This window comes from Cloeon dipterum, chromosome 4 (genome assembly GCF_949628265.1).
Source record: "Cloeon dipterum chromosome 4, ieCloDipt1.1, whole genome shotgun sequence".
In the NCBI taxonomy this organism is placed as follows: Eukaryota; Metazoa; Arthropoda; class Insecta; order Ephemeroptera; family Baetidae; genus Cloeon; species Cloeon dipterum.
In genome coordinates, this window is record NC_088789.1 from 4,520,018 (window position 1) to 4,533,844 (window position 13,827).

At 39.2% G+C, this 13,827-nt stretch overlaps 1 protein-coding gene across 1 annotated transcript in view; it reads right to left on the bottom strand.

The window, feature by feature from the left end:
* LOC135944146 (chondroadherin) overlaps positions 1–12,930 on the bottom strand; it is a 34,944-nt gene extending 22,014 nt beyond the window's left edge. Inside the window, exon 1 of the mRNA XM_065490925.1 lies at positions 12,829–12,930. The gene's annotated coding sequence lies outside the window, so the exon portion shown is untranslated. The remainder of the gene's footprint in view (positions 1–12,828) is intronic.
* Between the last annotated feature and the right edge of the window lie 897 nt (positions 12,931–13,827).

Sequence of the window (13,827 nt, forward strand, 5' to 3'; positions counted from 1 at the left end):
TTTGATTTATGAGGCTATTTTTGCGCCCGCGCTCTCCCTCTCTCTCTTTTGTTTGCCGCATCTCGCAGGCCAGAGGACAATTTGTTTTAATTATCAAAAACCCTTTATAGAGCTGTGTTGTTTCCTCTCCGCTCGGCTCACCGCTCGCGGGCGATATTAACTCCAATTACCAAACACACGGCCCGCCAGCGTCGTCTGCGAAACAAACGCACACATGCGCGAGCGCGTTTAATGCGCACGCGAGCGAAATTACTTTATGATTTTGATGAAAGCATGTGAGCCTGGCCAGCATCATAACGATGACTTCTCATTATACGCCCACCAAATGGATACAAAGTGCACTACTTCCAGGAGACGGTGTCTCAAATTGCAGTTGCACACGCCGGCCCCATACGGACGCGGGGACGCTTTTCTTGCCAGCTGTCGTTGTACCAATTTTAAAAATTAAAAAATCTTTCAATGAATTCAGGTGGAGATTGACTCATTCTTTATGTGTCTCAAAGTTGATGGGCCAAGAAACAAAACATTTTAAAGTGCAACGTTGCATTGCTCAACAACAGAAATATTGACCAACAAATTTAGCAGAATAAATGTGCTATGTTTATTTAGAGTTATTGGCTTTCGACTAAATGAACACTTAAATTAATTATTCAAACAGACGGGATTTAAATTTTTGTAATTTCTGGAAGGTGACGAAAGGGCCAACCCTTGTGGCCACTGGCCGAGGCTGTGACAGAACCAAAATGCGTTGGAAAAAGTTTGTTTCTTTTAAATCCTTGAAACATTCGCGTTAAGATTTTCATAAATCTTTTTTTTCTAAGTGATACTTTTATTCAATTAATACAAACTGAACTGGGACATGGTAAATTCGGTTGACTAATTAACGTGACAATAATTGAAAAATTGCACCCTCTTGTTCCTTTACCACCAAAATCAGATTATTGTTTCTCACGAAATAAAAATGATTCCACCCCAACTCATCCTAAATGTGTGTAGTAAGTGACAAAAAAAATGAGATCTCCTCGACAGCGGCCAAACGAGCGTGTCTCCCTTTTTCTTATTCAATTCAGCCGAGCACATCTTTTAAGTGAATGAAATTTTGCGGGTCACAAAGAAAATCCAGATAAAGAGACAACAGCCTCGCTGGCCGCCGCCGCTGGAGCGCTTCAACCCCATTTGCCGGCAATGTCTGTTGCCTTTGTAAAAAGGAGAGAGAAAAATACAAAAAAAATACACACATAGACGCCGGCACAATATTCCACGGAGAAAACCGAGTGCAGATCTGTTTGTGCAAAAGCGCTTTTCCTCTTTACGACAACTTTGTAATTTCATTTCCGATTAAAATTGGAGGCCACGCGAGACTTGCCAGTCGTGTAAAGTGCGCTGCTGCTGTTTTTTATAGTAGACTCGATCATTAGGTGCTTTATTATGTCATTTGACGTCAGGCCCACCGAGCGACACGAAAAGAGTGGGTGTATGTGTGCCAGTTAGCCAGGCAGCCACCGCTTTTACGATGCTGTCACATTTGTGTGTTGCAGACCCAACGCGTTTGCGCTCCGCTTGCAAATTTTTCAATTGCCTTTAAGGCCTGGCGATTTTTATAAACACCATTAGATTAGTAATTCTAAAATAAATCAAATCATTTTTCAAAGCTCTGACAGTTTAAGGCAATTAGCTCGTTAGTTTCGTTTGCACTCATCTGTATGTATGATTGTCATGAAGCCTTTTCTCTGTCAGATCATATTTTGAAGAAATATTGACAGGGCTGTAAATTTCAGACGGTTTTTCCGGGAAATAGTCGACTATTTTTAGACTGTTTAATATGCGTTCAATTAAGACAGTTCCTGGGCCGGTTTAGACTGTCTTTCGAAACATCGTTTCAGCTCAGTTGACTCGTGCTTACTGTCAAAATATGGTATTTTTGCTGAAAAATCTTAATTTTTGGCCCATATGTTAAGATATTGTCATTTTGAAGAAGGACGTACCAAATTCACTAACGAAATTGAGCTATTTTTCTTTCCGTCTATACTAAAAGATAGTACCAATAAAATGAAGGGTTATATTCCATTTTTTTTTTAATGGATTTGAACACACTTTTAGCTGAACCTTTTTTTAATAATACCTCGCTCTCGCGTTAACGCTTTTGATTTTGACTAATTATGCAAATAAACAAACATACACACATACAAAATTATTGTATAGCAACTTAAATTGCAACTTGCAAAATGTCTCTGCATCATCATTTCCCCAAACCTCCCAATAAACCAAGGCTTTACTTCACGTTCGGTCCACAGCATTTTGCGCGCAAGTGAAAAGTACAAGCTCGTCGTTAACAAGCTCCTTCGCATTTTACTGGCCACGCCGGCTCATTTTCGCCGTTGCAGGAGAAGTACCGTAATTGTTGTCATTAAATTATAATTACCCACTATACAGAGCTGTGCGCGATTCAATTAGCCGGTGAAAAATTGCGAGAATCCATCTGTTGGATTAAGCTGCGCTCGCCCTCCTCCATCCCCTTCCCCTGCGAATAAATACGTTATATTATAATCCGACTGTGTAGTGAATTAGCGCATTTTGCTAATGAATAATCTGACGTGCGCGTGTTGAGCGGCAAATCTTCTGAATCCATAATTCAAACGGCTGCAAGGGAGAGCAGAGTGACTCTGACAAATGCTTCTTTACGCATTTCTGCGTGACGCGAAACGCACTTCTTCGTGTCAAAGTCTTCCTTTCCTTTTTAAGAGGGTTTGATACTACAAAAAGCCTTTTCCGTACTTCATTTCTTATGTAACCAATATAAATTAATGCATGCAGTTAGAGTTTAAGTCAAAATTGATGTTACTTTTTGTAACGATGTGTTGTAGATTGTGCAATGTGAAATTAGCAGAAAAATGTAAATTAGGAAAATGATTAACTCTTTCATTATTTTCTTAACACTAAGGTGAACGTATCAAGAATTTTTACCGCCCCTCAGGAATTGTTTTTGGGGCGGAATAGGCTTGCGCATTATTTCGCACTCAATTTTTTATTTATATATGTTTGTATATTCTCACATTTAGTCATAATAGATTATGTAGCACAGGTCAATTACAAAAAAAGAAAGCATGTATGAATGGGCGACACTTCTGTTGAACACGAAAGTGTTAAAAAATATTGAATAAAAGTTAATCATTTCCATCTTCAATGAGATTTAAACAAAAACCCCATTGCGACGTTACAAAACCTGTATATCCAAACTCAACGATGATTCTGCACTTTTATGGAGTGACGAGGTGCATGCACAAAATGCATTTTCCAACTCCCCGTGTTGAATTTTTGAGCTGTTGCGTATAGTACTATCGAAGACGCTGGAGTGCGTGTCGAAAATCGAGCACTTTTCCACACTAAAAGCACGTGGTGCACTCATTCATTCAGGGGGAGAAAGCGCGCGCGCGAGGAGTGAGAGAGCGATTTGTTATTTCAGCAAAGTGTTGCCGGCTGAGTGCATTTAATTTCACGCACAGGGATATGACAAAGCGCATTACATTTACAAGTCATGTCGGCCGGCTGTCCCGGCCCGGAGTCTATGGAAAATAGAAAAGAGGACGTGTACGGAAATAGAAAAGCCAGAACCGCAGCAAAGGGCGACTACTTTTCGGGACTGCCTTTCACCGCGATTGGAGCTGAGTAATGGATTGACCATCAGCCCTGGGCCTCCAACTCAAGGGACCCCACCGCAACAGCTTCTCCAGACATTTGCAATAAAAATATAAGCCTCTTAAGGAGTGCAGGCTTAAATTAGAAGTCAACTAAAACGGTGTTGCTTTTTTTAATTTTGCCTAGCAAAATATTTATTTGATTCTGATGATGGTAACAAGTTAAATCTTTGGTAATGGCCTCTTTCATGAATTTTCTGGAGAATTTAATAAAACATTTTTATTTTATTCTGAAAAACAGGACATGGATGGCGAAATTTTTTATGTTTGGCAAAATACTATCTGAGTGCAGTTGGCAATTTTGAAATTGGCCTTTTTTCTTTCCTTTATTACCAATTTTATTTAGATTCAAAACTTGTTTTTATGGCAGGAAAGCAGGGTAACTTTACCCCATACTTCCCCATACCCAAATTAAGTTTATTTATACCAAATAGTCATGAAGGCAACAAATGTGTCCTAATCTTTGCCAGCCCTAACGATGTTGAGGTCACAATGTACCGGCCGTGCTCTTTTTATCCAGCCAGTATTAAACTCTCTCTCTAACGCGGTGACCAGTTCAAAAAATTCCAACGATGCCTCGAAATTTAGATTTTTTCTAAACAAGTCAGATATATTTTTAAGAGAAAAAGGGATAATTCCTTTATGAACTGGAAACGACACGAGTGCATTTTTATTTAAAAAAACTGCCTCGCTTGGAGAGGGTCCGTAAATTAAAAAAAAAAAATCCACTACTTTTAAACGGAATGAAGATAGCAGGCAACATTATTCAGCAAGCCTGTTAGGATGAGCGAAATGCCATTACGTCACACGTGAGTCTTCCGTGGAGCCAGTAATGAGAGCTATTGTGCGCAATGCAGACACACAGAAACGAACGACTGGGACCGAGAGAATCGAGAAGAAGTCCTTTCCTTCCCTCACCCAGCACAACATTTCACTTGCATATACGGCACGTGGTTACCCGCTCATTTCCACGTTGCAGCTGTATGGTTTACCTCACTTAATGATAACTACGCCCGAGCTGTGATTTATTTTGCACTAACAACGTTGTTGAAACTTTCTGCTCTGCTGATGTGCACGCGTGCATTACTCGCGGCAGATCCTCCGGGGCTTTGTTTTCGACTGAATTTCGTTAGCTCGAGAGATGTCTTGAGTGCCGGTGGCTCTTGTTGAGTGAATTAACTCAGCTCGCCCTCGCCATGTCTGCTGGGGAATTTTGTGTCATTTTTTATACGAGGGCTATTATATTTCTCGCTTCAGAGAGTACACAAACGCAGCAGAGAGGGAAATAGCTCAGTGGATTTTTGTTAGAAATTTCTGGCTCCGCAGATGCGGCTCTCGGAATATTTCATTTGGTCCGGTAACTTTATTTATTTATATTGTTTTGTGTTACTAATTAAACAGGCCTCAGCAAGAAACGATTCCACGGAGAAAAATACAAAAAAACTAATTATATTTGACATGACATGTTGAATTTAACGGATTTAATGTTGGATTAATTTAATTTTTATAAGCATGACATTAATTTCGAAGCTGCAAATCATACAATTTTACTAGCAATCAATAAACGCATTAAAATCGCAGGTAAATTGCCTAGCACATCTTTGGACGTGCTCTTAAATTGGCGCTTTTGTGACGAGGAAAGGTAGCTAGTAAAAATAAAATTAAGGGTTGCACTAATTTTGAATTAAGAAACAAAAACGTGCAGTGCCTGACAAAGACGCCTGCGGCAAAGCCTTTTCTTTCAGCTTCAGCAGCATCCCATTGTTTGATTCGAGGGGAAGGCCGCGCGTTTTCTATTATATGCCTTTTCCACGAGAATCTTTCCTTCCACTAAATTTATTTTTCGATCGCCAGCCGGCCCGAGTGCAGAATCGAAATGCCGGTGTGTCGGCCAATCGGTGATGGCTGGTAAATGCGGCTGTGATTTGCACAATACTAATTGATCGGCAGCACACGCGGCCCGCTTTGATCTGTCTGAATCCGGCGCGTCCTGGCTGATTAGTATGCGTGCGGCACACTCTGCACACCCAGCAGCTTTTGCTCCTTTTTTATGCTTGACTAACGTGCAGACGTGCCTACCTGCGCGCCCCATATCATTTCCACGCGGCTTTGTTTTTAAATAAATTCGAGCAGGCAGCCAGCAGCCGTCTTCCGACACCCCAAAATGACATTTTGCCGCCGTTGGAACAAGAAACCGAGAAAATGGAAGATGTACATTTTTGAACTGTTGTTGCAGTAATTGGGAATTTCGGTTGATCAACAATATCCTTAGCATAAAATGCTTTTAGGATTAATTAAAAACGTGAGTCTGGTCAAATTTAAAAAAAACCCTTCAAGAGAGATTTTTAGCTAAAAGTCCGATTAAAACCAACTGGATAGGATCAAAAAGCCCTCAAATAGATCTCTAACCATCAAAGGGGCTGGATTTGTAAAAGATTGAATTAAACTGAATGAAATATTGAGAGTAGGGTAAATTTAGGGAGCTCGAGAATAAAAAAAAGCATTTTTACTCATTTTGTCTTTTTTGGAAACAACCAATCCAGAGAAAGATTTATCGATAAAACGAGACTATTGACCTAATAAGACCTAAGTGTAGATCAATCGAAGTCAGTTAATTCTTTTGCTGTTCTTGATCTCACAAAGGACACATATTTTTTTTATAAAGGAAAATGCATTTGTCAAAATTGAGAGCCTTACACGCAATAATTGTTTTGCAAATCTTTCAAGCTGAGAGCACGCATTTCTAAGAGGATTTCATTGGATAGTTTATTTGTTGTGCAAAAGCAAAGAGAAATATCCTGAACGGAAGCATTTACCTTTGGCACCGAGCAGCCTCTCCAGTTAATTCCAGCTGGCCAAGCGGCGAGCCGTTTTCAGCCAAGATTTACACCTTTTCCTATGCACCAGAGTTAGTGGTGTTTTCTCAGATGTCCGCCCTCCCTCGGAACATAATTCTTGCAGTCGGCCGCCCGCGCCGTGGTAATGACCGCACGCAACCCCTCCAATTTCAAAATAGAATGTATTATGCCGAAAAGAGGTCCCAAGGAACATAAAAACTAACGCTTTAAACGCGCTTTTGATGGTCAGAGAACTTAATTTGAAAGCTTTCAAAACCACCATGCATATTGAATATTTTTTAACTCAGTAATAAGATATGAGGATAATAAATATATGTGTTTTGAGGGACATAAATACATTTTTTTCAGCCTTCCGTGCCTGATTTTTTGTTTGCCATAGTAAAATCAGAAGAAAAATACAAATTTGAAATTTTAACTTGAGGGAGGCATTTACTTATCATCTCTTCTGAAAAAATAATAGTTTTTTTTAAGTTTTAGCGCAAAGCTGCAATTAACTTAGTATTATTTGACGCGTTTATTGTCCTTGTAAATTATATCTTATATTTCTATGCTTACGTAATGAACTTCTGATGAAATTGATTTATTAAAACAGGTTAGTAAAATTTTTAAACAACGACCAAAAACGAGGACGAGTTTTTGTTGTGTTCCTGTCAAGAACGACTAAAATGCTGCCTATTTTGCATCGCAGAAGAATTCTCCCCTGATAAAAAGCGAAAATAAGCCATGCTCTTGACTTGATGAGTCTGGAAAGCTTGTTGTTACTCTCAAAAACATGGTAGGGAGCCTTCGAATCCAAGTGAATTCGTGCTTAATTACATTCTCGTCTCGTTTCCGTGTTGAAGAGCAGTAGTTTAAGGCTGAAACTAGCGCAAAATTCACGTGGAGCACGTAAAAGGGAAGAGTGGCTGCAGGTGAAGGACAATCCAAAAGCCGCTTTCTGCCTGAGCACTCGTAACTCGGGTGTCAGGCCACAATTAAATCATCAGTCTCGCTGCAAAAGCTGCACAAGAACGAATTTCACGGCGCGTTAGCCAAGTGCCGGCTGCAAATTCAAATTGGTGCATGCATGCGTGTGTGTTCGATCTCACGGCAGGTTCGCTCCTCCGCGTTCGGTGACGGGCTGATCGATTTTGCAACCGAACCAAAAGGCACAATGCGGTGCGTGCGTTTTAATTGGCGCAGAGGCAAACATTGCCGGGTAAGACGACAACGCCGGCGACGATCTCTTGTTTTATTCACCGAGATGGAGTAGAGAAAGCCGCCTTCAGAGTGACACTCGCGCTGCGTTTGACGCGTCGATCTTAAACTGACACGCGCCGCCGCGCACAGCCTTTCACGCGATAAAACACAAAAGGTGCCAAAAATTTGACACGCCGCACGAGTGCCGGGACGATGGGTCGCTTCCAAAAATAAGTTTCACTTCCTTGTGGCGGGGAGAAACTCGAAACGGAAGGTGCAAGTTGGAAAATAGCCGCGAGCTTAAATGTGATGGAATATATTTTGTGTAGATTGTTTTGTTTGTAACTCAACGAGATGACAAAAGAAGTATTGCTCGATGATTTTCTCTTATATATCAGTACAGTAAAGGTTTATTATTAAATTTATGACGAGCCCACGCTGACTCAATTAGTAGGAAAATTGACTATTTTTCATTCAAATTTAATTATATGAACTTTCTCACGGCAATTCATTGATTGATTCTCAAAATTTCTTGCTAAGCAACTCATCTAGGTTTCTTAACTGAACCAGGGGGTTGCAACCAGAATTGTAGAGAGGCATTCTTTGTTGATAAGACGCATGTTCACGGAATGGAAATGACTGTGAAAATAAATATAAATTTCTGACATATTCAATTCAATTTTTGAAATAGGCGACCACTCGAGGTTGTGTTCACAATGGCAATAAATTAAACCAGGCTTCATCCTCGTTGTGAAAAATTGTCGTCTATAGTTTCGATGTCATCCAGTACGTCCTATTGATGAGGCCTGGTTTAATTTATTGCCATTGTGAACACAACCTCGAGTGGTCGCCTATTTCAAAAATTGAATTGAATATGTCAGAAATTTATATTTATTTTCACAGTCATTTCCATTCCGTGAACATGCGTCTTATCAACAAAGAATGCCTCTCTACAATTCTGGTTGCAACCCCCTGGTTCAGTTAAGAAACCTAGATGAGTTGCTTAGCAAGAAATTTTGAGAATCAATCAATGAATTGCCGTGAGAAAGTTCATATAATTAAATTTGAATGAAAAATAGTCAATTTTCCTACTAATTGAGTCAGCGTGGGCTCGTCATAAATTTAATAATAAACCTTTACTGTACTGATATATAAGATTAAATTTGGTCAAAATTGTCTCAACTAGTCTGAACCTAAAAAATTAAATATGTATAGCAAAGAAATTATGCCATTCTTGACAGAGAAAAAATAACTAAAGGTTGCGGTTGCATTTTTAGAGCAAAATGTATAACGGGACTTCACCTTCGTTGAGTTCAAAGTTTTTCAAATAAATTTGAATCCAGTCCGCTCGATTTCATAAAGTATGCCACAGCCGGCTCCATACGACCAATAAAGAAAGAATAATATTTCCACTCGTTCTATGTTATTTATTAAAAGAGCGTACTTGTATAAAACAGGAAGAGTACTGCTGCTGAAGCCTGAAGGGCCGAAACAGCCACTGCACAGTACGAGAACAAGCAAGATGATTTACTTTTTGAAATTTTACTCGTAGCTGCCTTTCCTTTATTACGCCCACACAGATTAGAGCAATATTTGCAAAAGTTTTTAATCAAATTCCCTGTTCGTTGTTAATTTTCTTGTTGTTAGGCCTTATTGTTAGATTGTCTGTGTGCAAAAACACAACTAAACTATTTTGGGGAAATCTTCTGCTTGAAACTCATGATTGAATTTTTTATCTTTCGCTTTAAGCCAGAAACAAAAAAATCATCAACGTTTTTCAACAAGCAGTAGAATTTTAGCTCTTTCCTTTATCAACTCCCGATGCATCCAACGAAATGCACGTTACCTTATTTTTGCCGGGAGTTTTGAAAGCATTCAATCAAGCTAGCTTGGTTGAGAGGCTGCGTGGCTCGCCTTGGGCCTTGGGGTGTAAATCATATCGCTCGTAAATTAATTTCGAGCCCACTGTTTGTTTTCCTCTTTATACACCGGCGCGCGCGTGTGTAGCCGAGCCATACATACTTGCAAGGCCGTGTTCTCCACGTTCGCTTATTCGCACGCTCCATAACTTTTTTATTTGATTAGGACCGTGCTGCTGCGCTTGTTTGGCATATATCAGATTAAAATAGACACTGCCGCATCGCAGATCAGCGCGCAGGTTTCCACCCGTCCATCCGTCCGCCGGTGATTCCATTTTTCTTCCTGGCTGACTGCTCGCGAGCGCCCTCGGGGGCTGCTGACACTCAGCAACCCCGCGGGACCCCCGAAACTAACTTGACTAAGATACACGGTCGCATCAAGCTACACAAACGCGTCTTAAATATTGATGCTCCTGTCGTCGAGGCGACTATGCAATCCCGCTCCCCAGCGCAGTCACGCAGGTTGCATACCCCAGCCACGCTTTGAGTTTCTCGAGTTTTTCAAGCTAAAAAAGGCCACGGGTTCAAAATTAATTTTATTGTTTAGAAATAAATCATCTTCGTTGGATTTTACATAATTAAGCAGCTAGGCCACTTTTACTAAAGACAATGTAATATTTCATCCCGTTTTTAACAGTGCATTGTTAGCGTAATAATAGTTTCCCAGCACTATTACAATTTCAAGCAGTTCTTTTAGACCTGCATGGCTAGCAAAAGGCATGAATTAATATGAATCAAAGCAAAGTAAGACAGTTAAATTATTCTACGGCAAAGTTAAGATGTCGAAGTGGACACTCAAGGTTGGTTTGTTCTGATGGTAAATTAAAAAGGAAGCTATCCTCGATGTCGTTGATAACATTTTTTGCATAAATTTATTTCGACAAGTTTCCTCATCACAGTAACACCCTATAATTTTGTAGCAAAGAGGATCAATTCCGTTTTAATACATCGATCCGCAATCCTGGTGGATGTTTGAACTCCGAGCACTTGATTCATTCTGGATAATTTTTAATTAGAAAAAGCGAAAGGCTAAATCGGGATAGATCAGATATTTGAAGAAACTCCTGAGACGGCTTTTCAAGCGAGTGAATGTTGGAAAACCCCGCGGCGCACCCCGTTGCTGAGCATTAATTTGATGGATGTTTTGAGTTGTTCGTTTGTCTTGAGGTTTTGCGCGCGGATAATAGAATTTTGTGTGTCTCTCGCCCTGTCTTTTTCACGTCACTCACCCGGTTCCGCGGACTGGCACACAGGTAAATTAGGTTTCCGGCCTCGGGCAGTTCTTGAAAAGAAAATAATTTGTGTTGCCTGGCTGTGAGTAATGAAATATTATCTCCATCTCGCTCAGGGCGGCTGCTGCAATCTTTGTTGCTTCTTAGCTGTGATTTCGCGAAAAGTCACGATTGCTGGGGAGGATTTTGAACGGCTTAACTTTCTACTCTCGTATCGCGAGTTAAATTTAATACAAAATCTTTGGTCTGGTTAGTATAAAGCTATATTTTTAAAACGCAACAGAGAAACTTGTTACTTAGAGTGGTTTCATTAGGAAGTGGAAACTAAATAATAATTATTATTGGTAGAGGTCTTAGCCAGCCGTGTCAGCCGGCAAATTTTGGGTCGCGTGTGCAGCCGCCAACCGCCGTGAATAGATAGAGAGAGAGGCTTTCGATAGTATCACATTAATTTATTCTAATTCATGACCAACGAGTGTTCATGGTAAAGCGAATTTTCTCCCTTATATTTATTTTACTTGCATAATCAAATCATTGTTTAAAAATCTAACAAATAAATTAACGCCCTTGTTAACATTCAGATTTTGATTACTGATTTAATCGGAAATGATTGAATATCATATGTTTATTTGTTTTTGTTGCTGAATGTTTGTGTGCTGTTACCAAAATATTTGGCTAATAATGCTTCCAAACCACATAATTTTAGAAATGACCACCTTTGATAAATTTGATTCCCATTTTTAAAAGTACTGTCAAAACTCACCTGTCATTTATATTCATCAATATAAACAAAACTGGATGTTACGCTAAATCCACAGAAATCGGATAAATTATTTTATTCCTCGAACCGACTCAAAAATATTTGCGAACTGTAAAGCGATTTGCACATATGCAAAGCAAAACTAGCAGCTATTAATACCCACGTGCATTGGCAAGTGGGAGGCTGTCTGATCATCAGCGGGATCGGGTTTATTTCGGTCAGCACCCACCTACAACACAGCACGCTAAATGATCGCAGTCATTATTTGCATGTGCAATCAAATGACAACTCATTTGGCTTGCATGCCAAGTCAATTACGCCAAACAACGCTGCTGCCGCTCTCTGATAATTACCAATGCAACACATGAGGCTGGTAAATTTCAGCCGCCGCTTTCCATTTCAAATTAATTCGATTTTGTTCGAAACACCAGTTCTTTTTCCACAACACCCATTTGTCTGACAGGATTAATGCGTATCCCTGGCAATGAAAAACTGAATAATATTGTAAGCAAAAACCAGTAAAATTTCCACATTTGCATTTAAAATATTATATTTATTCTTCATAACATAACGAGGCAAAGAAAAAACACTCATATGTGGGATTAATCTTTAAATTTCAGAAAAAACTGAATGATTTAACACTGTGGAAAAATTAACCGTGGAAGTTCTGTGAGGAAATATTAGATAACACATAATTGTTGTACAGCTTGTAGATAACTATAATTAATTTCCCACATGGAGTAGAGCCAGTCATTTATTTTTTCTCAAATTTAAATTACAATGAGGTTTTAAGAAATTCCAGAATTACTTTGTAAGTTTTGAAAACGACAAGCACATTTTTACGAGCACTAAATGGAGAGCGAACTGCCTGCTCTCTAAATATTTCTCAATTAGACGAGCAATTAAAAATACCTAATATTGTGAAAGACATCAGTGATGAAAGCCTTGTTTGGCTTTTGTTCGTGACAACTGTTAACCCTTCTTAAGTTTCAAAAATTCTGAAACAAGATTTCCAGGATTTTCCTTCTAGTTTTTATAAATTGGATGCAAAAAGAGGTCTCAATTATTGAAATTAACCCATTAATTGACTTATATACAGATTTTTAAAATTTCGCTTAAAAAGAAAATAGAATTGGTAAATCATGCGAATTGCAAAAATGACACTATGCATTTGCGGAGACTTACCATGCTGTTAAGGTTTGCTCAGGAGCGCGGCAAAAGGATGACTATCTCGAGGGCGAGGGTTGAGAGAACCGCCCTTGTGCGCGGGCCAACCCTCCTGGAACAATTGTGCCGCCCCCCACGTGGCGTGTTTGGCACCTGGATAGAGGGAGAACTTTAGCAGCCACTCTAGCAGAGTCGCTTTGAAACAATCACGCTCACGCTAAAGACCGTTAAATGTACTCCGCAATTTATTATTCAATATCGTGCTTTTGAGTCATTTTTGCTCCTTTCGCTTATAATGCAGTTTGGTTTGATTTATGCCGACATAGGAAACGGGAAAGCATTCGATAAAAATATACTGCACTGATGATAGTGCTCAATTTAGTATAATTAATAAATTTCAGTCTTTATTAGCATTTTATGAAGCATTAAAATAATTAGAATTAGCCATCAGTTTCACAAAAATTATTTTTTCTGGGCACTCACCTTGTTGAATTAAATTTTATTCAGATTTTAGCTATATTTCCCACTACGCATAAAATAATGCGAATGAAAAAACATCTGATATACTTATATTGTGGTATAATACATGGGGAATAATACAGATCTAACTATCTTCATGATAGTAGCACATTTCATTCATTGCTGTACAAAATAAACATCAACAAAATGCACTATTCTGGAAATCCTCATTCATAGACCTGCATTCTCCGGCATTTTCAGCTACAAGAATGATGAAATGGTGCATTTGTGATTTTGAGAAACATTGCTTCATGTAATTTCAAAATTTATTTTGACATATTATTGCGCAATGCAATTTACGCAATGTATGTATTAGCTCACAAGAACCGGCTGCCGGCCGGCAGTGATCTCCAAACTTGAACCTTAAAAGCCATCTATTATTCACTTTAGGAACTATTTGGTCAATACTGCTGCATGCGCAGTAAATTTCAGTGTTGGCAACTTTATGGATTTTACATTTTAAGAAAATTTATTTAATTTGTTTCATTTATAAATTAA